The following is a 25,015-nucleotide window of genomic DNA, read 5'->3' on the forward strand; positions in this document are numbered from 1 at the left end:
AGTGGAATAGAAGTGACATTGCTGTTCTTCCTCTTCACTAATGCTTTTTTCCTTCCTCCTCACTTTCCCACCTAGCTGTACTTTTCAAACAGCTTTAGCTTTCTCAATTGAAACTATTAAAAATATGGTTATGCACACTTATCCTCAAACCTTAGTGATGTCTGTGTCTTTTTCCATCTTTTATGGTGCACACAGACAAAGCTGTAGGATTTGGAGGGAGAGCAGAGTGACAAGCCTTTATGAAACTCCCAAATTGGTTGATTCAGTTCCTATAAAAGGGAGCTGGAATGGTTTCATGCTGCTCCTGAAAAAAAACAGTGCTGAGCTCCACAGTTATTTGAATGAGATAGCGAAAAAATTTCAGATCTGGGCTACCTCATTAGTAAACCTGAGTGGCTGCAAGAGGGAAGTGGAAATCACGTTTCTGTTGTGGCAAGCAAAGGGTGGTATTTCAGAAGGGGTCAGAGCCTTCGGGACCATTTGGCAGATATAAATACACATAAATGAGATAAGGCACAGATGCCCCAAATCTCTCCCAGCTGAGGTTTACTCTGTGAGCCTGCCAGGAGCCCAGCTGGAAGATCATAATATATACAATAAAATAAAATAGATTGCTCTTGGTTTTATAATTCTTCATCTCTGTTTCAGAGATGGGAAGCATGACAGGGACATAGCTTAGATCCTTCCTTGGCCAGTACGAGCCCAGAGTCAAACAGTTCTCTCCAAAGAAATGTAAGGAAGGAAAAATGTACAAACTATATTGGAAAAAAGGTTGGCTGTGTCATCTAGTACACAATGAAAGAGGTTCTGATAACACAGTCTATAAAAAAAAACCAACAAACCTGCAAAACCCTCCAAAGGCTCTAGAGGAACGAAGCAAATATGGTATTAGATCTCCTAATTTTGATTTGCGAAATCCTCCATGAATGCACGAGATGAAGGAATCTGGATACGAGGCTATTTCTCGAAGTAGATCTGTATATTCAATCATGTCAATGCTGTGATGAACTCAGAGTAACTAAGTTATATTTTTATCAGTTTTGGTGTTTTGTACTGCAGATCTTACATTTTCTACAAAGCTCTGGGAAGGGTTTTGTGGGCAGATACAGGAATTGATTGAAAGATAACCATGTGGACCTTTCTGAACTAAAAATCTAGTGTATAGTTGCCCATGGTTCAGAAAGTTGGTTTAGAAAATTTTATTCTCTTTTAGCTAAGTTTTGGCTGCTTCTTTTAGTCAGGAGACATCAGAGTAATGAGAGGGAATCTGAAAGGCTTTAGAACCACACCTTCTTCAACTCTCAGCCAAACTTTTCAGTGTTCTAGAATGTTTGCAGTGTTTCAGAATAACTCCTAATAATAATATGGTGTTATTTAGTCTTGGAATGAAGGGTTCAGATTTGGGTAGCTGGAAACTAAGAACCACCTTGAGGTGCTCCAAAAGAATTTTGCATTCCACTCCCTATATGGTTCCTTCTGTGAAGCATTTGGTGTATTTCTCCCTCATAATGTGCTTTGATTCTTCCAATGGTATTAAAAGTCATAGCCTTAGCAATGACACTTGAATCTGTGTCCCGCATTGAATTAAATCCTGTTTCATATCAGAAATAGCACTAAGGGAGTTCATCTTTCTGGGAGAGGAAATTATTTGCTCTTTGGACTTTCATCCAACATCAACACTGATGTGTTCTAATTGTGCAGCCTCACTGCCTGTCAGCTCTTACTTTTCTATACAATAATGTAAGATCTTCTTAATTATACTGTAAAAACTGATGACACAGCATCCTTAGTAGTACATAATTATCCCTTCTTTTCTTTCTGTATTCTAAAAGTCACTATTTTCAGGAAATCTAGAGTCTGCAAGTTGTGTGATAATTAATCACTGAACAACTGGATTATTTCATATGTGTCTGACAAATGTTCTTCAGAAATGGTTAATTTCTCTAGGGTATGTAAAACATTTCTCATAGAATTATGGAAGACTTTTTTTCATGTTTATACACACACTGAAAAAAACAGATAGGAAAAATTCTCCCAAGTGCTGTAAATTAAAGCCGTAATTTCTCTGAAATTTAGTTCAGCAGTTACTTATTGCAATAGACATTTAGAAAGTAATTTACATAAATGTCATCTCTGCCAGTGTTGATTATATAAAGATGCTATTGGTAGCTTCAAAATATACCTGATTACTTGAGGATGGCATTTTTCATCACTTTGTATTCGTGAATCTGAACTGCTGGGAACTTTACAGCCAGTGTACACTTTCAGTCATTTGTCATCCAAAGGGAGTTACACCATTGTTTATATGGACATAAGGGACATTTCGGTTGATGTTTGATGTCAGAGTTGATTTTCCTTTATTTCAAAATTCCTGCTGGTACAGCAAAAGTTTTTTGTTAAAAACAGGTATTGTGTTTTGCAGTTAGGGAATGATCATCCTGTTTGTAACCACACAGAAAGAGGCAGTATTGTTTGTGGGTTTTGTACAAAGTTTGATGACAAGCAACAGAGGTCTTCCAGAGGATTTTTTAAATGGAGTTATAAGGTCAAACTCTCATCCTGACTTTAGTCGTAGAAAAGCTCCAGTCATCTTCCTCTGGGAGGAACTCCTGGTTTAGTTTTAATTCACTACTGACAGTCAAGAAAGAGGAATTATATAAGTGCTCAGTGTACAACTTGCCTATTTTATTCATTACATGATTGAAGGATTTAGTTTTAATAGGGATGGTACATCAATTTTTGCCTTTTTACCAAGAGCAGCATGGTGAACACAGATGGTGCTGCCAGGAAAAGCCAGCAAAATCAAGACTGTGGTACACATCAGACTGGAGTGTCTGATATGTCTCATGTAATTAACCAAGAATTCCTTTTTTGTTCTTTTATTTGGAAAATTGTTAAGATTTTGATCTTTTCTAATAAATCATAGGAGGAAGACACCCCATTTACTTCTGGTTTTGGCCTGAGCCTGGACTCCAGTGTGGTAGAGAAATCAAATACACTATTGCTCTGACCATATATGCCACTTAATCTCAATTTCATAGCTGTTGCATTTCAATTTCATACCCATGAGCTGGATTCAATAGACTAAACATAACCCTACATCATATCTTTCTTTTCATGTATGCTTGAGAACTTTTCTCTGAACTGTTCTTGAAACTTGTATCTTTGAAAGAATAAATCAATTATCTTGGTGTAATTAATTTTCTTAACATTTATTCTTCCGAGGCAACTTTTCCATGAGGACAAATACTGCTGGTACCCTTATTATCTTAGGAAAATGTGACTTTTTACCAAAAGAGAGCAGAGAGAGAAGAATTCTGCCAGATTCATGTCTGTATTTATCCCTATGCAGATAAGAGTGGATGCTGTTCAGAAAAAATATGAATTTTGTTTGATTTGATTTCAAAGATATTTCTGACTGTTTCTCTGTACAGTACAGCTGATGTTTGACTATTGGATAACCCAACTTTGTTAACCCAGTTTCCTTTCAAACTATATAGGTGAAAAGAATTGTATCTCATTGGAAAAGTTAATATTTTTTTCCTTATTCATTCTGCAAATTTTACTTTGGAAGTTTTTAGCTATAAGTGATGAAAAGTTAGTGAAAGAAAGCAGTGAATTATTGAATAATTTATTCCCATGCTATTCTTAAAGGAATGTTTGAGGTTTTTTTCTATCATGTTCTCATCTTCTGTAGCATATTCTTTGAAGTCAAATTCCTCTCTGGACTTGAACAAACTGTCATTGATATTGCTTAGCATTATCCACTGCCCTGTGTTCACTGAGAAAATTGCTGACTCTTTGGCATGCAGTATTATTTGGGTTTGTACTTTCATATACAGTGCAATTCTGTAACTGGCATTAAGTGCAGAATTCAGGCAATCTACTTGCAAGAGTAACTGCAACTATTAAAATAGACACACTCAGAAAATATTGGCTACTAGATGTTTCCATTTTTTTTCACTTTTATGGAGATTAATGGTGTGATTTCTGTGCCTGGAAGCTGTACAAAAAGGAAATGTAGGAAATGTAGGAAATTACTTCCTTAAAGCTTTAAGAGTGCTTTCTGGAGAAAATTGGAATGCAGTATCTTTGCAGATTTGCTTTAAAAGCTACATGTAGTAGGTCTGCAAAATTTTATACAGAAGAGAAGGTTAGGGATAAATCTAGTTTATTATAAGGCAAGGAGCAGAAAGGATTATGCACCCCTGAGGAAAGGTTCTTTTCAGTTTGATAAATGCAGCATAAGTTATTTGCTACAAAATGCCAAGCTATTCTGGAAGTACACTGATCCTGTATATTTTGGGAGTGCAGGTTGCTTTTACGTTTTGTAGTTTGGATGCAATCAAATAATTGTGAAATGGCTACTTTGTAGGTACTGATAAATTATGAGTATACCATAAAAGTATTTTTTCCCCTACATGTGATACAAATATAAATGTATGTAAACCATGAATAATGTGTTCTATCCATTCAGAAAATCCTTCTGGGGAGATTTTAGAACTCAGAGATTTTGGGTTCTAAAATGTCTGATACACCACAAGTAAAGCATATATGGGAAGCAACAGAAATCAGGTTAGGTAAGAGAGGAATGGCAGTCCAATGCAACAATCTGAAAGTAGCTAGAGTTTTGGTGTTGGACCAGCTCTAGAGTGCAAACTGGGGAGGTTTTGGCCACTTCCACAGAAGGACAGCCATCCCCTGATACCACATAATTTAGGGGTTTTGCCCTTTCTATGTAAAGGTGGATTGTAAAGTTTCTCTTACAGAGGACATGACATTTCCAGGTTTCTTTTCAGCATTTTATTTTTCTGGGAAAAATTTACCCCAATCTTCAGTGGCTATTACTGAGATGGAGGGCATGCAGCCTTGTGGGGCTGCCCAGCATGCTACTCCTCCTGTGCTCCCCAACACCCATTGGATTTATTTTTAGGACCCAATTACACTCTTGTAAAGTCTCCAAATCCAGTTTATGCACTTGAACATACTGCCCTGCTTTGGAGTACATGGTACTTAAAATTTTTAAGCATGCCCAGCTCCTCCACTGTGCCCTTAGAACAGCCTTTTCAGCTCCTTAATAATTTTCTTTCTCTTCTCCTTTATCCTCTAATTGTCAACATTTTTCAAAATCCGAAGAGCTCATACCAGCGTTATTTATAGCTGGAAATTGGATTAGTTTTTCACCACTAAAATAAAAAGATAGAAATGTCAACTTGGAATGAACTGGTTTATTAAAGGAAAATATTATTATTAATAAATGCTAATATAATTTATTGGTATGATTACTGCATTTAAAGAAAGCTAAGCAGTTGCCTGCTTCTTAAATTACTACATTTCAACTTTTCAACACGTTATTTAAAAGTATGAAGTAGTCACCTTATTATACACCATCTTCCAGGATTTGAAAGCAACTTATACATATAAATGGGTTCAGCCTCATCAGTGCCTCTAAATGATGAAAAAAATGACATTTATTAAGTAAATGCATATAGTGCAGATCCTGTCTGCTGGATTTAAACTCTTGATTTGCATTTCAAAACACTTTGGAGGATTAATCATCTCAAACTAGTCTAGGTTGATTATGTGGGCTCCTTCCACCTTCAGCAGAAAGAGGCAGAGACATCCTCCAGAGGCTTGTCACACTACTTTTAAGTACCCATTTGTAGGAACAACCCTGGAGCCTTTAGAGGTACATCTCACTTTCCAGGAGGGATAGAGAATTGGGTGAAGTGAGGTACTTAACTTTTGGACAGTATGGACTACTGAAGATAGGTGAGATTGATCTCTTCTCCTGAGAATCTATTCATTAGTTTCCTTTTAATACCCTGTAAGAGAATTCCTACTCTATGCCACTGAAATACTTTAGATAAGTGGTGAATGGACTGCATGGTGCTACAAATTGGATTCACCTAATAAGTAATAAGAATTGGTAAAATAAGCATAAGCTTCAGCTAATGTGCTGATAAGGAAAGACAAAATTCGCTTTTTGTCTCTCTTGCCTAAGATGCTTAAATTTTTTTTTGGTCACTCTCCTTTCTATTAATTGAGTCAGAAATTGTTATCCTCCATAAAAATCTACCTCTACTTTTTTATTTAAATGTAAAAAGATCACTACCAAGGAAAAATATTGAAAGCCTGTGTTGGTTCATCCTTCCATTTAAATACTAATTCAAATCTTTTAAAAGGGCTATTTGCTTGATATATGATATATATGATTTCGAGAGCCAAAGTTTGAGTCAGATGGTGGGACTGCTCTTCAGTAGCAATGGCAATAATTACTTGCATGTTGTCAGAAAATTCAGTACCCTGGAGAGGCCTTCTAATTGGAGGAGGCTCAGTTATGATAGGAGCTGATCATTTCTGTGACAAGTCATCTGAGGAACAGTGCACCCCTTACTGTCAGGTCACCAATTCAAATTCCTCTTTCTGCTCTACCCAGTTGCATTGTTTGGACCATCCTCTGAACTAAGTGAAACGGCTTTAACAAGCAGTAACTCTTTTCATTGGCTCCACTGCCATAATTTAGTCTTCAGCCGTTAACAAATAATCTCCTAGTCCGCAGTCTATGTCATCAGCAGTCAGTTTTCCTTCAGCTGAGTAAAGGGATGTCAAAATTTTTTCATTTCTTAGTCCTCGAACTGATGATACCTTTTATTTTCCTTGGGTTTTTGTCTTTGGTTTTGCTATTTCTCCTTTGCCTGTCAAGAACTGGGTTTATGTGCTTTTACAGTAACATAGACATTCAAGTGTCTTCTGTAAGATTTTAAGGAAATTAAAGCGAAACCTACAATGGCTGACTTATGGGCCATTTAGAGCACAGAACCAGCACAGGAGGAACATCTCAAATATATTAAAAAATAATGTCCCATACTGTATGAGCATGCTGAAGCTTTACCACGGACAAAAGGTACATGAATGAAGGGACTGTGGTTGCCCTTGAGATCTGTTGAATAACCTTTTCAGCACACCTGAGCCCAGGATTGTCTTAAGATGTATCCTGGTCCTTGGGGAACACACAAATCAGTGCCTTAATGGGAATGCAGAACAAAGGAAATCTCATTGCCAATACAGAAATTATTTTCTAAGTATGATGAATAGCCATGAGATAAAAATGGGGCCTTACAGAGTCCATTGTAGCATTTGGTGTTTGGTTTTGTTTGGTTTTTTTCTTAAACTCTTTTAAGGTTTTCAAGTGGGGCTTTCATTCAAAGAATTACTTTGGGGAGAATCAGGAGAAGAGAAAGGACTGGAACGGCTGTCCATGGAGACAGTGTCCCCCTTAGCCATATGAAGAAAAGAGAGGCCACTCTCACATTGTGTTACACATAAAGGAATAGTCCTCTGCAAAACACAAAAATTCCTTCTGCAATAAACAAGAACTTCCTTAAATGTTCTGTGGGTTGTAAAAGAAAGAATTTTGTCAGATTTTTCTTTCTTACTAAGATTTTCTTTATCTCACTTTCCTCACAAGTAAAAGACAGTTGATTTTAGAGGGAAGAATTGACTGCAAGTGTCTTGGAAACTCTTTTTCACTCTTTTCAAACTTATGTAGTTTAATTTAAGAACCTGTCAAAATAATAGCTAGTCAGTCTGTATGGCTTGTATCCTTTTATTCTTTGACATTTTGAGGAAAAAAACCCCACCCTAGAATATTTTCTTTTTGTTTTGTCAGAAATGAGGGAAATCCTTCACAGAGGCTGAGATTCCTCTTTGCTATCTGGAATAAATACAAAGAGTTTCATGAAGTCATGCAATTATTAACTTTAGCATTATTTTTTTAACATTGTATGGCTATAAATACTGAGCAGTAGTAATGGAGATATTCTAAAAATTAAATTCTTTGGGAGAGAAAAGACCCCACACAGAATACTGTGTCCACCTCTAGGACCCCTCACATAAGAAGGATGTGGACCTGTTTGAGTGAGTCCAGAGGAGGCCATGAAGATGCTCAGAGGGCTGAAGCACCTCAGCTATGGAAATATCCTGAGAGAGTTCCTCAGCCTGGAGAAGGTTCCAGGGATACCTTATACCAGCATTCCAGGACCTAAAGGGGATGGCAAGAGAGCTGGAGAAGCACTTTTTATGAGGGCATAGAGTGATAGAACAAGGGGGAGTGGCTTTAACCTGAAAGAGGGAAGATTTAGATTAGATGTTAGGAAGAAATTCTTTACTGGGAGGATGGTGAGACACTGGAACAGGTTTCCCAGAGAAGTTTTGGATGCCCCATCCCTGGTAGTGTTCAAGATCATGTTGGATGGTATTTAAGCAACCCGTCTAATGGAAGGTGTCCTTGCCATGGCAGGGAGGGTGGAACTAGATGATCTTTAAGGTTCTTTTTAACTCAAATTGTTCTGTGATTCTGTAAAATTGAATCTGGTATTTTACAAAAAAATTATCCAAAGCATCAATATCAGAGAATGTACTTTTTGTGGCTTGACCTTAACTACTGCTTCCATATTACAACTAAGGACAGAAACAGAGGAAATATCTAAAAATATTTTAGAACTGGGGCAACAAAAGAAAGCATCCTAAGTATTTTGAAGCTCTGTCTGTCATAGGAATTTGTTTCTACTCTGCTCTTGGTATTGCAACTGGAATATTGGGAACTGGAAAGTGACCTGCCTGTGGCTTTTATAAAGTGCGTTGTTGTTTTTCTCACTGGCTAGCTGGATTTTTTTTTTTTTTAAGGATAAGTAGCAGGCACAATATTTCAATCAGAGAGAAGGAAAGCAGCCTATCCACTGTGAGAAAGTGTAGCTGTTCTCACTGCATCTCCAGTGAGACCCAATTTCTGAAATGTAGGCCGTTATGCCAGGGCAGATGTGAAATCTGGGAAAATTTCCAGAGAAATCAGTGTAAAATGAGGTTCTCAGCATTAGCTGCTGTGTTTACCCTCTTTTCTCTCTTGAACTATCGCTGACAACACTGAAAACACTGGATGGTGGACTGAGATCATAAACTCACAAAAGAGCACTAGAGGCAAGCATTGTTTGCCAGTACACTTTCACCCTTCCTTGGAAATCTCTAGCCATTTTTAAAGAATAAGAACTCTTCCATGCTATGGCACTATTTTACTCCAGGCAAACCAGCCACATTCTAGAAAACTGAAAGTTTAGGCTTCTCCTGTGACATCTGAGAGGTGATGCAGTGGAAGTAATTCTGTGAGTGCTGATGGTACTGATGATATTTCCCTGCCTGGCTGGTACTGCTAATCTATTTTACATATTGTGCTTCTGGGGAAGAGAGTCATGCCTAACCTTAGGAGGGAGGTATTAGTGATGGCTTTGCCTCCATCATTTTGTTTGTGACATCTCACTGATGTTCCTGTCAGGACAAGATAGTGTCTGTCAGGTGCCACTTTCAGATATTTCTGGAGAGCTGGCGGGACAAGCAGACAGAGGGTGGGAGAGATGCCACTCCTTATTGTACTTCTTCGGAAACATCTTTAAAGAAATTTCAAATAATCCTGCTTTACATAAGCAGTTGAGGATTTCCTTCAAGGAGACTCTTGTGTGGTTGACCTATCTCAACTATTTGGAACATTAAGAGCTTAAAAAAAAATCCTGAGAAGTGCATTATGTACAGAAGATTCCATTACAAAAGATTATTTTGGCTGGTGAAATAGGGAGCTACAAAAAGATTAAACTAAATTAGCCTGACATCAAGATCAGACAAGAGAGTAAGGCTGAATTAGAGCTACTTTCCCCCTTTCTTAGACAGCCAAAATGCAATAAAAACTGAACCTAAGCAACAAATAATAAGCATGGCTGAAATTACCTCGGATTAATTAATCATATTAGCATGATTTCAGACTGAGTATTTTATTCGGTTTACAAAATGAAATACTGAAATAGGAGAAGTATTTGTGATATTTACAATTTCTTAATTTCAACTAATTTTTCTGTAAAAATAAGTAAAAAATACTCTGAATCCACCCTAAAAATCAGAAAGCAAAAAATTAGGAAAACAGACTTTTCTGAATATGGTAGAGATTAAATATTAACAAGGTAATATTGGGATCACTTTTTTTTTCAGTTCAGTCACCTGGAATTATTAGTGGCAATAGACAACATTGTAAAATATGATGGTGGTAGTTATCTGACTGGAAGTCTAATGTGCAACATTAAACCTCAGTCACAAGAGAGTTTTAAACTTAATAATTACTTTATGGCTAGAAATGCCAATGGCATTAATGCCTAGAGTATTGCAGCTGCAGAAACTAATTACCTAACTGATGCTGTTAGTATCTGTAGCTGTTGATGTTTCTTATTCTCTTACCACTGCCTTTCCCAAACTAAAATCCAATGCCTGATTGCTGTTCTTCCCTGACTACTACATTTCCAGCACCAAAATTCTTAGCATGCTAGGTGTTCTTTCCTGCATACACTTCAGTGCAGGTGCATCAATGCATTTCATTGCCCATTTTCTCTAGCAGAGAATCTAATTTAGTGGGAGAGGAAAGGAAATATCTTAGAGAGACAACCTTATTTTTCCTCCTCTAGTTTAGGTTTTGAATTATATTTTCTCTGCCTTTGTTGTCTATGTAATATGGAAGGACTTGTAAGTATTCATAACTTTAAAAAGAAGCCAAGTGTTCCTGATGAGTTTGCATATATTATAAAAGGAAATACTGTTCCATACTGCCACAGTCTCATGTCATGTTCTGGAGCAGTAATTTCCATGGCTATATAATTTGTTTGCATATTGGGCTATGGTAAGAAGTAAATTCTCTGGTTTATTTACAGAAGAATAATTTTTAATACTGTGACTTTGTAGACAGTAGTTGTTTTCATTTATTCTTTACTTCTTTAGGTTTTAAAAAAGCACAGAAAAAGAATGCCTAGTTTTGGCACTTGGCAAAATTTAAGGGAGCAAAGAATGTTATAGGAGTACCATTCCAGCATGGCAGCTGAGTTGGGAATGAGAAGACTGTATTATGAAAATAGAACAATAAAGAATAAATTATTCATATTTGCTGAATTAACAGCTAGAACAAGACATAAATCTAAAAAACTGTGATGACACAGAAGACCCAGATGGTTTCCTGAGGATAATGCATGTGGCTTTATGTAAGAGTAATGGTGGGGAATTAAAAGAAATTGTACTGAAAGTGAGAATTACAAGAATTAAACTTGAAACTCTCTTCTGATGACTTACCTGCTTCAAACTGTGCAGGAAGGGGTGTTTGCTGTTAAGTAGAACTCAACAAGATAAGTCCTAAGCACTTTCGCTTTCTTGTATGCATTCTCTCTTTTCTCATTCATCAGTTCCTCATAATCTTGACAGAAATCTGGTGGATGTTTTTCAGACATTTTGAAGACTTCGCTTTATACTTCCCCAACCTGCAACTTTTTGGTTTTACTCCTACTGTGATTTTTCTTTACTTTCTTATCTAAGATTGAAGTCATATACTCTTCAGAATAGCAACTATTGTTTACAAGTTTGGGAGTGAGTTTTCTAGTTTCCTTTTCTCTCTTAATTAGATCACGAGTTTGTATCTGATTGTCTATTCACAGCCTTTCCTCCTTTTTTTATTTTTTTAAACTAGGTTTCCTTCCAAACCCTAGGTTGGACTTTTGTTGCTTTTTCCATGTGTCTTTAGGTATCAAAAAGGGAAAGAGGAACTACCTGGAAACAGGAATTCCCCTTGGTTGGGAATACGCACAAAGGAGCTGAGACCTGAGAAGCTCCTTTGTAACTTTTCAACACAACTTATCTGTGGCTAGCACAGACCTTTCCCATGAGAATCCTTTTCTCTCTTCTTCCTGTGTTTTATAAACAAAGATAAAGTTTGGATGTTATTAAAAACAGTGTCTCGAGATTTGGACAGTTCAGGCCTGGCCAATCTGCCTAGGGGGAGGTTTCGAACTGACCAATCTGGGTGACCTTTGAAAAGTCTATATAAGTTGGAATTAAATAATAAAATGCTCTCTCTATGCCACACGGAGAACTGGGTCTTCTCTCTCTGCTAGCGACTCAACAGCGACACTTATCTAAGCATTTTTGGGATTCTTGCTCAGCCCAGTCTTCAGACACTCTTCTCTACCCATAAAACTCAACTGCAGCATGCTCTTTGGCTGCTTATTCTTATTGCAACAACCAAGGCCAGCCAGGAGGACATACTTCTCCTCATGGTTTTTGATCAACCAGGAGCAGTTTCTAGGATTCACAATTTCTGATGACCATTCTCCCAAAAACGTAGTAATTTCATTCATTCAATTACAACTGTTTGAAACCCCAGTAAATATGTACCGTAAGTGGCTGTAGGAGCAGCAGAAGTAATTGTGCCTCATTTTATACTTGTGCATTGACATCAATCACTCTTATGATTTCTCTGTTATCAGAAAAGGACCAAGTTTCCTGAGAGTCCTTCTTCTCTTCCTGGTTCCTTATTTTAATGAAATCTTGAGGTTAAGTTAATATCTGTGAGACCTTTCTTCATTTGCATAGGTGCTAAAATTCCCCAGAGGGGTGGAGAAACAGAAATTGGTATGTACTGAAATGCTGTGAGTGTTTTTTCTTTTGGAAACCAAATGAAAACCAGATAGGATGAGACTAAAAAGCATATCTGATTTTTTTATACACCTGTGAGTATTGGCCATTCAAGGCAGATAGGTCCAACATTTCCCACTGGGAATGCACTACAAATACTCAGTTGACTTCACACACACAACACATCTGCACAATATATGTTCGATGTTGAGTTGTTCTACACATGAGCTGTGGTCATTTCTTTAGTATTTCTGGAAACTTGATATATCACTATCAGAATTTAGAAGGTTGCTGGTGAAGCTGTTAGGTACAGATGAAACAGGCTTTCTCATTTCCTTGAAAGTGTCTGTAAGTACCATATGTAAAGAAATTCTTCAGTCTTGTCTTCAGTAAATGGCCATTTCTAATTTACTCTGCAAATGCTATTTACTCTTACAGTTTACAGGGAGTAAAGGCTTGGGCTAAACAGCAATGCTAGTGCAAGAGTTAGGGGTTAAATTTAGTTTTAATTAAATTATTGAAATGGTATAGTCGCAACTGGTCATTATGCTTTACATTGCAAAGCTTTGTCATCTTTTTATGGTTTATTCTCCGTATTGTAGCACAATAAGAAGGACAGTTAAAGTGCCTTTATAGCAGTAATAATTGTTTCTATGGTGGTGGAAGTCATGCCAATTTAATTATAATGATTAAGCTGAAAAAGTACCACTCTGTGACCAGGCCTTGGCTTTCACAATGTGTGATTTACTTCTCTATGATTTCCTGATGCTGTATTAATAGGAAAATTTTGTTCTGTCTGGATTGTGGTTGTTTTTTAATTTTCATTCATGAATTGGTACAATCCACAGAAGGAAAGTTCTTAGAGATTAAAGATTGTCCACAGAATCATCTGTGACAGCATTTAAAGTGAGTGTAAGCAAACCTTTTTGCTTAGAGCTGTTTCCTCCTTTTTGCTTTATTAACAGAACTCCAAAGAATTTATTTGACAGATCCTTATGTAAAGTTTGTCGGGTTTTATGACTTTTATTTCAGGGAAAACAAATTGTTTACTTTCTGGGAAATTAGGTGTTTTGTAGAAAGCTGGCCTGCTCAGAGAAAAACTTTGAGACATATGGTCTTTTAATTACTGGGTTTTAGTACCTTCATTTTGGAACTGCATTCCTGAAACTGAAAAATTGCTTCATTTTGAATGCATTTAAAATTCATCAGAACAATGTGAACATTCAGGGGTTTTTTGGGGTGGGTTTTTTTTTCCATTTGGATAATTTACTTCTTCATGTTCAAGTCATAAGTCTTTACTGTATAATATTCACTTTCTTTGTTGAAAAGGGAAAAAAAAAGGTAAATAACAGCTACAGTTTTTAAAAGGATTGCCAAGTTCAGATATCTGCCTGTGTTTACCTTGTTTTCTCCTTTGCAAAGCTAAGTACTCTCTCCCCACAACATTTTGTCTGCTGTGCAAAAATCTACCTGGTTATGTTATATGAGTGATTTAAAGCCCTCCTTGTGTTTGCATGAGTAGTTTCCAAAAAAGGAGATAAGTTGTCAAAATCTATTTTGATTCCAAACAGGAAAAGAAAGCTCAGTGGAGGGCAGTTAAGGTGTATCTGTTTCCTAGGTGTGATGTTGGTGAGCTTCTGTAGCTATCCTGTCATCTCAGATCCCTCTGGTTTGGTGGTGTGTGCTTCCCTGTCCCACAGTTATGTTTGAAGGGATCAAATCCAAAGCTGTCTGAAGTTCCTGAGGGTCTGCATTACCAGTGGCTGATTGAACATATCACTACTATGCAACTCACATTTAAAACCAAGCGTGTGGATGTTTAAACCAGCAGTGCTATATCTGTGAAGACATGAGCGTCACCTAGAAGTACCAAGAGGGGCTGGGATTTTGGTGAGATTTTTCCCGTCTAATCCCCTGATCCCTACACTTGTTAAACAATATCCAAATACATGACACAGGGGCAGCATTCCTGCGCAGGGCTGATTTCTGTTCTTCCCCACAGATTCCTTCACCTGAGCTGGCAGTGCTTTGATGCCCACAGACACTCAGCCTGTGCTCAGCCAGCACACAATTAAAGCTGACCCATCCCCTCTTATCCAGACATTCCTCAGCAGAGCTTTAAGAAGCAAAACTCCTGCACAGCCTGTGGCTCTGAGAAGAGGCAATTAGTGAAACAGCAGCAGCGGGAAAGTCTGCAAGGGCCAGGGAGCAATAAAAGGCAGGAAACTTTCTCCCATCCTACTTCATTTAAGATTTCCCTGCTTCATCCTATCTACCATCTCCCCCAGACATGTTTAGCACTGAATTTGTCTTTATCTTTGCTATTTAGCACTGCCATGGAACTTTGTTGCTCCAGCCAGCAGCTAAGCACCACACAGCTAGCCTGGCTGTGTCCTCTTCCAGCTGTAGCCACTGCCGGCTCACTAGTAGGGTGGGGTGAGGAGCAGGAAAGAACTTGACTTGCACTTCTCAGCAATCACAAAAACATTCCTGTGTAATCAACACTGTTTTCAGCCCAAATCCAAAACAAAGACCCATACCAGCTACTCTGAAGAAAATTAACTTCATCCAATTCAAAGCCAGCACAAGCACACAGAAATTAGCTGGCTACAGGTGAGGAATAAACTAAATGTAAATAACATCTACTCTCTTCATGATCATCTTCCTTGCCCAGAGACTGGAAGGGAAATTCACCTTTAAAGACATATTCTAAACCAACAACAGCTGCACCTGAAATTCTAACATCCACTACAGTTACCTCTGGACAGTTTTCTAGACTTAACTATAGTTTTATAGCAAAATATGCCATGTTTGTTCAAGAAAACCTTTCTCTATGCCTCAGTGTTACACAACCCTATATAAGACATACTATACTGAAAAGAAATTCTGTATTATCTCCAAGAAATATAGTTAGGCTGGTAAAAATATGCCCACATGTTCATATCTTTCTTTTCCTTTTCCTCTTGTATATTTCTTAATGGTTTTCTTATTGGTCCTAATCCAGCAAATATATGTAGATCCCTTATGTCAATGGGATGCTTGTCAAAATTAAATAATGTGCATGTGTGGTTGTCAAATCAACTCTGTAGCTTTGGAGGCTTCTCAGGCTTTCAGCTGTCTCCTGGAATCACAGTGACATCCTTTATCACTCACTGCTTCTAAAACCAGTTTTAAAATTAGAAACACTTACAAAGTGAAAATTCCAGTGATACTGGTAATTACTATTATATATTGTAAAGTTTAATGATTTCCAAAATGTATTGGAATTTGTAGATACTCATCAGATTTCAGAAGAAAATGTCTGATATTGACAATATTTTGATTTTTTTTTCCCCTCAGGCAAACTGCAAATTCTTTATATATATATATATATATGTATGTATATATATGTAGGGAAACTCTTTATATAATAGTCTTGATTTTGTTTTCAGTAAGTACATAAAATGATGGTAATATTACTTGTCCTTTTGCGGTTCTCCTGGTGCCATTCACAACTCTATCAGTCTATATAAAAATTGTTCATCTTTCTTCTCTTTGTTAATATTATTTAAAATTTGAGAGAAAAGTGAAACTATCATTTCAAATATTAATATGCTCTTATATCTTTGTTGTGGTCTTATTTTGTTCTTATTTATTAGAGCAGAATATATTAAAAATTGCATGATGAAGGATTGCAGACAAGTCTGTGACATTAAAGAGTGAATGGATCATTAGGCTTCCCTGTGACTTTATTCATCTCTTTAAGTGACCAGATTTATATAATATCTGTTAACAGGGCCATTAAGTAATCCACCTAGACTTGTTATTAACAGAGCCTTTTATAGTTGCCTCTTGAATTAAAAATATATTTCTGGGGATCATATTCGAATGCATTGATTAAAGAAGTTTCTACGAGAAATTTCTTCAAAATTAAAATAATTATTAGACATAGCACCTCACTGATTTTCTTTTACATGGCAAACATGAAGTTGTCCAAAAGTTACTAGACACCATCAAATGCTTTTGATTAATCTAGTCAAAAGAATTTGAGAAGTTTGATTATTATGATTATAGACTTCCCCATAGAGAGACTATGCCACAGATTAAAGGATCTTTGTTCTGAAATAGCCCTCTGAAAACCTGAAAATTACTGGAGAAAACAAATAAAAACTCTCTTTTGTGTGAATGTCTGTGAGAGTTATTGAGGTTTGGAGGTGGATTAGGCTGCAAATTAAATTAATCTGATCAAGATCAGGGTACAAAGTACTGCTGAAGGAGATTGGTAATACTGCCTTCTTTGACCATGGTTGGAATTCCTTCTTGGGAAAGCACTGTTGCGTCATTAATTTTTACAGATAAATGTAAATATATAAATATATGCACATTGTGTATACATAAATAAAAACACTGTATGCATATATTTATATATTTACATAAATGTATAACATATTTCAAGGAACATAAAATGTGGATTAATGGCTGTAGTCAATGTGAAATGAGTAATTAAATAAATTGTATTAACTGATGTCTGCTGCAGCAGATTCTCTTTTCTGTAGTCATTGGTACTTCACTTCTGCTAGGAAAGGGCGGATTTCAGATTTCATCATCTGACAAAGTTTTTTTAGGGACTGTCTTTGCTGTTTAAAAAAAGTGTTATCAAATTCTTTTTGGAGACTGTCATTGCTTCAGCAGAATGCAAATGAAGCCTGTGATTAAAGGATTGCTCTCTAAAGCCAAGGTCATTGGCAAACAGCACCACAAAAATTGAGGGACTGGCAAAAAATATGACGACCTGCTATCACAGAGAAGAAGTACAAAAACAAAAGTGTCATGAGGAAATGCATGTTTCTGAGAGAACCTTGTGCGTCATAGAAATGAAAGGAGTAAGAAAACAGACCCCTTGCAGCTCAATACACTTCTGCTTCTTATTGCTTGTTGTTTCATTTTGTATTCTGTGTCTTCAGTAGAGCTTTGGTAGTGTCTACTGTCACTTCTTGGCAGTCTGTTAGTAGCAGACAGTCATATTCAATGAGCTGTAGAGGAGTTCACTCAAAAGATGTAGTGAATTAGCCCATCTTTCAGGTTGCCTTTTGCACACACTCTAAAATAAAAATGTGGATCTTCTTACAAAATTTCCATGAATCATGGAGTTTGGTTTATATATTATAATATTCCTTATTACCTCTTTTAAGGTATTTAAGGTATTAAGGTATTCCTTATTACCTCTTTTAAGCTTTTCGGGTTCACTTGGGTCATTGTCTTTGATGAAACATTAAAAAACAGTTGGCTCTTTCCTATACCCTGATGGATTCATGATTGTCCAAGATGGGGGACTATGGCACATGATGCCCTGGATAGCTGTGATCTGAACTTGTGATACACAAGCCTCCCTTCTAGACTGCAGGGAAACAGCAAACAGTGCAAATTACAGTACAGAGTGGAAGTGCCTAGCAGCAGAGCTCATGATTTTTAAAGTTTTCCTTTTCAGCTCACTTTCTCACAACAAGACACACTCCTTTTTGTGATTTCATGTCCCTGGGAAAGAAGGCTTTAGCAAAAATGCTGAATATAACCAGACTTGCCATAAAACAAGAGGTGGCAATATCATGAACAATTGCATTGCTTTGAGCAAGCAAAGCAGAGAATGCAACAGCAGTTGACTAAACTGTCCTATTAATCTTTTAAACTGTTCCTAGGTGCAAGTAGGAGCATTCTGGCTAGTCTCAAAAGAGGGAGTTATTTTTCTTGTCAGAAATTTTAACATTCAAGTGAGTTTTCGAAAGTCTTTTTATGGTGCTTTTTAGTGTCATCAGAGTCTGGGACAGATCTTTAAATTTAGGACCCATGTGTTTATTTCCAGCATAGTATTTATCTCCTTGCATAGCAAGAGATGTTATGGTATTCCTATAGTTGAGACAGAGAGACAAAGCACAGAATCCACCAAAAATGAAGGGAAATATCAAAATTAACTGTACTATTGTTATGACATTATATTCTTAATCATGCCTTTATTCCTGTGCTTTGTCTTTGTTCTCAACCACTATGAACAAAATATGGTTATATGGATAATAACAAAGTTAAATCCTGTTTTGGCTAGAGGCTACATTGCATCTGTTCCTCATATGGGATTATGTGGGTTTTTGGCACAAACTGTGTCCTCTATTTCCATGCATTTCCTAGTGATATTAGAACGAGAACTCCATGCAAGGTTTGTAATACTAAGGTGTTCACTGTACAAAAGACAAAGGCCTATAAAGAATTAATAGTTTTAGCCAGACCTGTACATTTTAACTGTAGAAATCCAGTTCCCATCAACACTGCAAGAGTCTTCTTCATTTCCTTAAGCAATGTATCTGTTGAATTACTTATATGTAATATATGTTGAATGCTTAGAGACTGTAAACATGGTGAGGTACTCAGGCACATAAGTCTGGTCCTTTCTGCTTTAATGAGAATTATTAAATAAGAATAATTAATAAGAATAATTAAATAAGAAATATTTGTAATTATTATGAAATAGTGTGGAAAGATTTTGCTATAACTGTTTGTGGCAGCTTATCTTTGAGGCATCAAATTTTAGTTTTATGATATTTCAAATGTATGCATGACTCTGTAGGGATCTCAGCAATTTTGTTTAGAAACAGAAGCAACAACAAAGTTAAAATGTTTTTGCTGAGCCTTGAAATTGTTTTATGTTATAAACTCCTTTTTCAAATGCATGTAGTTTATGAACATTTTGGACAGAATTTTTCATTGCCCATAATTGTAGTGTTTTCCTATTTTTGTATACTGCGACTTTTCAAGCTTTTTTAAACTTTCCTGTCTCTCTGTCCTGGGAAGCTTTCCTACAGCATTTGTACAGGTGGCTGTAGATAGCCTGCCAATGATGTTTCTAATTTGTCACTATTTCACTTACATTTCAGTCCTGCCTTCCTTCTTCATTTCAGCCAAAATCAGGTGTGGCTTGAGTGAGGGCCACACCAATCTGCACAAACCCTTGGCTTTGTACAAACCCTTGTCATATTTATTCCCAGCCTTCAAAACTCAAAGCACTGCTCTTCATTTGGCATCGCTCCAAATCTGTGTTCTTTCATACCTCTGGATCATCAGAGGAAATAGGTGAGAGCAATTTTCAAACTCAGTGCTCATCCCAATCACATGTCAAGGACTCCGTTGGAGCACAACAGCTTTTCTGGGCAGTTGTGACTTCTTTGTGCTCATGTTGAATTTCCTATGACAACTGGTAGGTAAGACTCGTATTGATCCAATCACCCTGGCTCATGCTGTTTTTCCTTGTGTGTTGGAGCTTTTTCCTGCCATACTGTGTTACCTCTCTGGGCTGTTACTCAGACAGAGAGTCTGCCACAAAAGGGAAGTCGAACAAGAAAAAGACATGGAGCCAGGATTTGAGCATGGATCTGAATATTGCCAAAGATCCAAGCTCATCTTCAGGCACAACAATTTTCAAAAACAGCCCCTTGCTAATAATTCTCATAATTTGTTCTTGGCAACTGATACTCTACCACTGCATAAGACAGCAGTATGCTTCTATTGTTGACTTCTTGCCTTCTGGCTTCTTAAAGACATTTTGCTGCATTCCACTTTTCTAGTAAGTTTGGTAATTCTAATTTTAAAATTGCTTGCTTTGCAAAACAGTATACAGATCCTTGAGCATGTAGCAAATTCAACAACGCAGGAAAACTATTTTTATAACATAGGTAGACCATCTGCCTGATTTCCAAAGAAATTTCCAAAACTTTTAAAAAATAAAATAAAATCTGACAACACTCTCTATAGCCCAAGGAATAAATGTAGAAAAAGAAGAAGAAACCAGTACTTGCTAAGCTTAACACATACTTTTTTTTGGAGGGTTGTAGATGTGGATGGTAGCCTGTCAACAAAGGGTTAAAAAGTGTTGTAGTGTAGATATATTTGAAAAAAAATTGACTAAATCAATGTAACTTTCTAATAGTCATTATGCTTGGTATGGAAATCTTTCCCTTTAGTTGTGGTCTGATGCCATGATTACAGTCTGTGAACCTCTAATCTGTGTAAGTGGGAACAATGAGCCTCTAATCACACCAACCAAAATTTATTTTGCCTCTATACCTCTTTTAACCACTCTCAGCCCATGATGCTGGGATTACTTCGTGGTCTGCGTCTGAAGATTTTGATACTGTGAATTTTCTCTTTTAGTGGTAATTAATTTAGGTGTATCACATGATTCCTCTGGTTTAGTGCACATTGCTAACACAGAGATGAATTTGCTATGTCTAGTCTGCTGTCCAGTTCAGACAGATGAATAGTCCCCATAGAGTCAACCCATAAGCTTCAGTTTAAGAATGCTCTTCATGTCATTTATTTACCAGAGTGCTCAGGATGAGGTGAAGATACTAACTATTATATCTTGAGCAGCCTGGAATCAGCACAGTTCATTGTGCTATCTCATTAGCAGCTGAGCGGGCTACCACAATCATTGAGTGGGCTACCTTCTACGTCTAGTTTATGGGATGGGTAAAGCCATCAGTGTGACACCAAGGCAAGAGGGTAAATTAAAAACAAACAGGGAAAAAAATAGTCAATATTCAAAAATGATCATCCCAATAAAGACATTGTGGGAACTAGTGGCACAAGTTTCCCTATTTGGAAATGGGAAATGGCCTCAGGCTTCTTCAGTACTGTCTGCCCAAGCCTTCAAAACCTGTTTGTTCCACAGTAGTGAGAGGAGATGGAATGTAACTGGTTACACACAGAGCAAGCTGGAGTCAGAACCTGTTGTTTCAGGTAATAGCAGGGTGGAAAGCCAAGGTTATGCTGCCAAGGGGGTCTTTGGCTAATAACTGATGGTCATGTTTCCAAGTACTTCTACAATTAAAGCAGATTTCATCAGTGCTGGGACACATCATTTATATCCAGTGAGGATTAATATCTCCTTGAGATTAGATACTAAGGGATGTATGTGTTCCTTGTCCCTGCCAATACCCCTGCATCTTAATTACAAACCTAATTGGGTGTAGGGAATTACAAGGAAATGTACAATTCCTTTCCTAGCATTATGCATATAAACTTTTATTACCTGTTGATCAGGTGTTTGATTGAAAATCTTTTCTTCTCACTACTTAAACAAAGTATGTGCAGCAAGTCAGAGCAGAGCATCCTTGTTACACTTAGGAAATGGAATGGGAACATTTAATGCCTCTGCCTAATGTTCATTTATAATAAGTATTATAGTATGTACCAATAAAACAAGAAGTGTTAGGAAGGGATGGGTGCCACACAAGCAACGATAAAGTCAAGATCTCTAACATTATGCTTTGCCAGGCCTTTATGCTCTTGCATTTTTCTATAAAATTTCAAGTGTTGACTGCTGTTTTGTGAAGGAACAAAGTGCTTTTCCTCCATCCTGCTCAGCATACAGTTTTTGTTATAGTTTTCCTAAGAGTATATTCTTAAATGCTAACAAGGAATGAAAGAAATACAGAAGAACATATCATAAAGCAGAAGCATACACTGAAAGAACAAATATCTGTGATGGTAATCATGTCACAGCAAAATGTTTGTTTCTTATGGAAGACAATCTTGGTGCATTGGGTTTTCTCCCTGGAGTTTCAGTATCTTCTTTTTGTTTTCTTTAAAATTGATGATTTTAGTGAGTCTTAATTTCTCATTAATTATTTGTGTTGTTGTTATAGACATTGTGTATAAATTATACACAAATAAATGAAAGGAACATCACCCCTGTTACTACTCTGTATTTTTAAAATCAGCCATCTTATGCTACAACTTGTTAAAATTTATGTAGATTCACCACCTAAAAATAGAATGAAAAAAATCACGGACTGTTTTGGATCAGAATGTACCTTCAAAGATCATCTAGACCAACCTTCCTGCTACAGGCAGGGGCATCTTTCACTAGATCAGGTTGCTCAAAGCCCTGCCCAATAGAAAATGCCTGCTTGAAACCAAATGTACAATTTAAGAAGATATAATGAAATTAAACATTATCTCCAAGCACTTAGAAACAGCATTACTCAGACTCACAGGGATTACATCTCACCTTAAAAGGATGTATCTGCCATAGCAATGATTTCCAATAATAATCAAAATTAATCCTTGGGCTGACAGCGAACACAAATCCTATATACAGTTTAAAGGCTTAAAAAGCTGTAGACAGTGAAGTGGGACTCTTACATCAGTAAAGTATGGTCAAGGGGTTGATCCTATACTCAGGAGCAAACTTCTTACCACAGACTGGAGTATTGCTTTAATGCTGACTAAAGAAGGGAGGAGTAGGAGATAGGATTTCCCTTCCCTGTGTCACTTCCCTAAGTCCCAACATTTTCCTGGAAGACCTGTTATCTGTGCCCCCTCTCTGTTTATGGTGTCTCTCTGAAGAGGTTACCAGCTGAGGAAGTATAGTTTACCCGCTGATGTATGGAATTAAGGTAAACATTTATGTTTAGAAGAGAGCAATTTTCCATCCATTATTGAAATTTCAACTGTTAAATGACTCCCAACAGGATTAGCTGTAAGGAGAACTTGGTTTTTCTTGTACAGAGCCTGAAACTGAATCTCTTTCTTTGAAGCAGCAGCATTTTTTTCTAAGAAATAGGCATTTGTATTTGTCGCCTGATGAAGATTAAACATTTAATATTTCCCAGTGAAATTGGAAGATAGTAAATGATCTACTGAAAAACTTCAAGCATCTCCTTGTACTTTCTGAAAGAATTCTTAACTTTCATTAAACATAGAACTGAAAATAAGCCATTTGGGCAGCAGCTTCTCCAGCATGCTCAGGGTTTCCAAGCTGTGAATTTACAAATACTGAAACACTCTCAGGAGTTCACTAGTATTTAAAACCCATACATTGCAGCAAGGAGTCTTTGAATTTTCCATGGCTCTGTAAATGACTATAAAGATAGGGGTTAATTTTTTTAATGCTTTATGCATTTGACTCACTTTATGCATTAAGAATCTCCAAGTAGTGAGAGGCAAGTGTTTCAGCTGCTAAAAAAAAAAAAATTGATTTTTCCTGTTGTCAGGCTTTCTTTTATTGATTGGCAGCTTAACATTTATCAGCTCGAGCAGCTTATGGCTGCCATTTTGTGAAGTGATATTTCAGAGGTCAAGCTAATGCACCAAGTGGTTTTGTTTGCTTTTCTAAAACTGATCCTTGCTGGGCCATCATTATCTGCTTTTACCTTCTTTGAGAGCTCGGAATGTAATAAACAAAATGAAAAGTAATTATGGAAATCTCCTCTTACACCCTTTATTGGGAATTTCTGAGTGAGAATTTATTTTTAAAAAGGTAGCAAGTGCTATGAAGACATTTCTTTCGGGTTTTTTTGCTGTTTCCTTCCTACATGAATCACCAGCAGCCTTGAAACATGAACACGAGCATCAAGTAAGCAATTTTTTAATCACCCCAAGAGCTAAACATAACAGTATTCCAGAAGAGAAAGATTTTATTTATAAGGCATTTGTACTGATCACATGCCAAATCTTACACTTCTTGTGCGTTGACAATATTTATCAAGCTGTTTCCTTAGGGAATTCTGCCATTTTTCTGTGTCATTGGCTGTAAAGAAGCCAAGTAGAAACACTGTAATATGGTATAATTTTAAACACTTAAAGACAAAAAAAAAGAAGTATAAATAAACCCTCAGGAGCAAAGAAAGCTGTAACACCAACACCATTGACATCATAACTTATTCCCACAGTTGGGGTAACAAAGTTCTACCTTTCAATATTTGATACACACTAACCCACTAATCCATATTCCTTCTCAACAAAGAGCTTCTGAAATAGCTTAGATTGAGTATGTGTGCTGCTTAACAACTAGCATTTCTTAGAGTTGACAGTTTTCAAAAGCACTTGATAATGCTGTGCAATCTCTGGCATTGTTGTACAAAGAAAGCCTTGGCTGTTTACTGTGACTCTATATTTGTAATTATATTTTCATTAAACTGAGTTGCCTGTCAGCCTCTGATTTCACAAGTTGTTTTCATGTTGCAGCTGAAAATTTTCTAAACCAGTATCAAGGATTGACATGCAAAGTCAAAAGACAAATGTCTCATCAACTGGAAATAATGCTCCAGCAAGTCTGCATTTAAAGGGTAAAGAAGTTGTGGAGAAAAAACCAGCAGATCACAAAGGCAGATTTCTTGCTGATAACTAGGATGTAGTCAGGATTTAATTCCCATGTTAATTTTCAGGTTTGGCCAGAATAAAGGCAATTAACAAAGGAAAATAACAAGTGTACTACTTCTGCAACTGGAATCTGCACTGAATATCCCTTTGTTCAGGGTGGAAGCAAATGGCCACAGACAGGACATATTTGTGGGATGCATTTTTTGCGTTTAAATGGCATCCATACAACTTCAGTGTACTTTACTTATGCATGACCTAAAGACCCAAATTAGTTGTTAATTCAAATAAATTTTCCTGTTTGTATTTCATAGGTAAGTTCTTACAAAGTCTTTAGTAGGTTTGCCACTTTCACCACTCCAAGTGGAAGTGGGATGATGTTTACTAAAATGCACTA

At 36.8% G+C, this 25,015-nt stretch overlaps 1 protein-coding gene across 1 annotated transcript in view; it reads left to right on the top strand.

Annotated features, from left to right (window-relative positions):
• The window catches only part of NKAIN3 (sodium/potassium transporting ATPase interacting 3), a 343,480-nt gene that overhangs the window by 227,912 nt on the left and 90,553 nt on the right, over nt 1-25,015 (top strand).

The sequence above is a fragment of the Lichenostomus cassidix genome, chromosome 2, assembly GCF_008360975.1.
Source record: "Lichenostomus cassidix isolate B80296 chromosome 2, HeHo_3.0, whole genome shotgun sequence".
NCBI lineage: Eukaryota > Metazoa > Chordata > Aves > Passeriformes > Meliphagidae > Lichenostomus > Lichenostomus cassidix.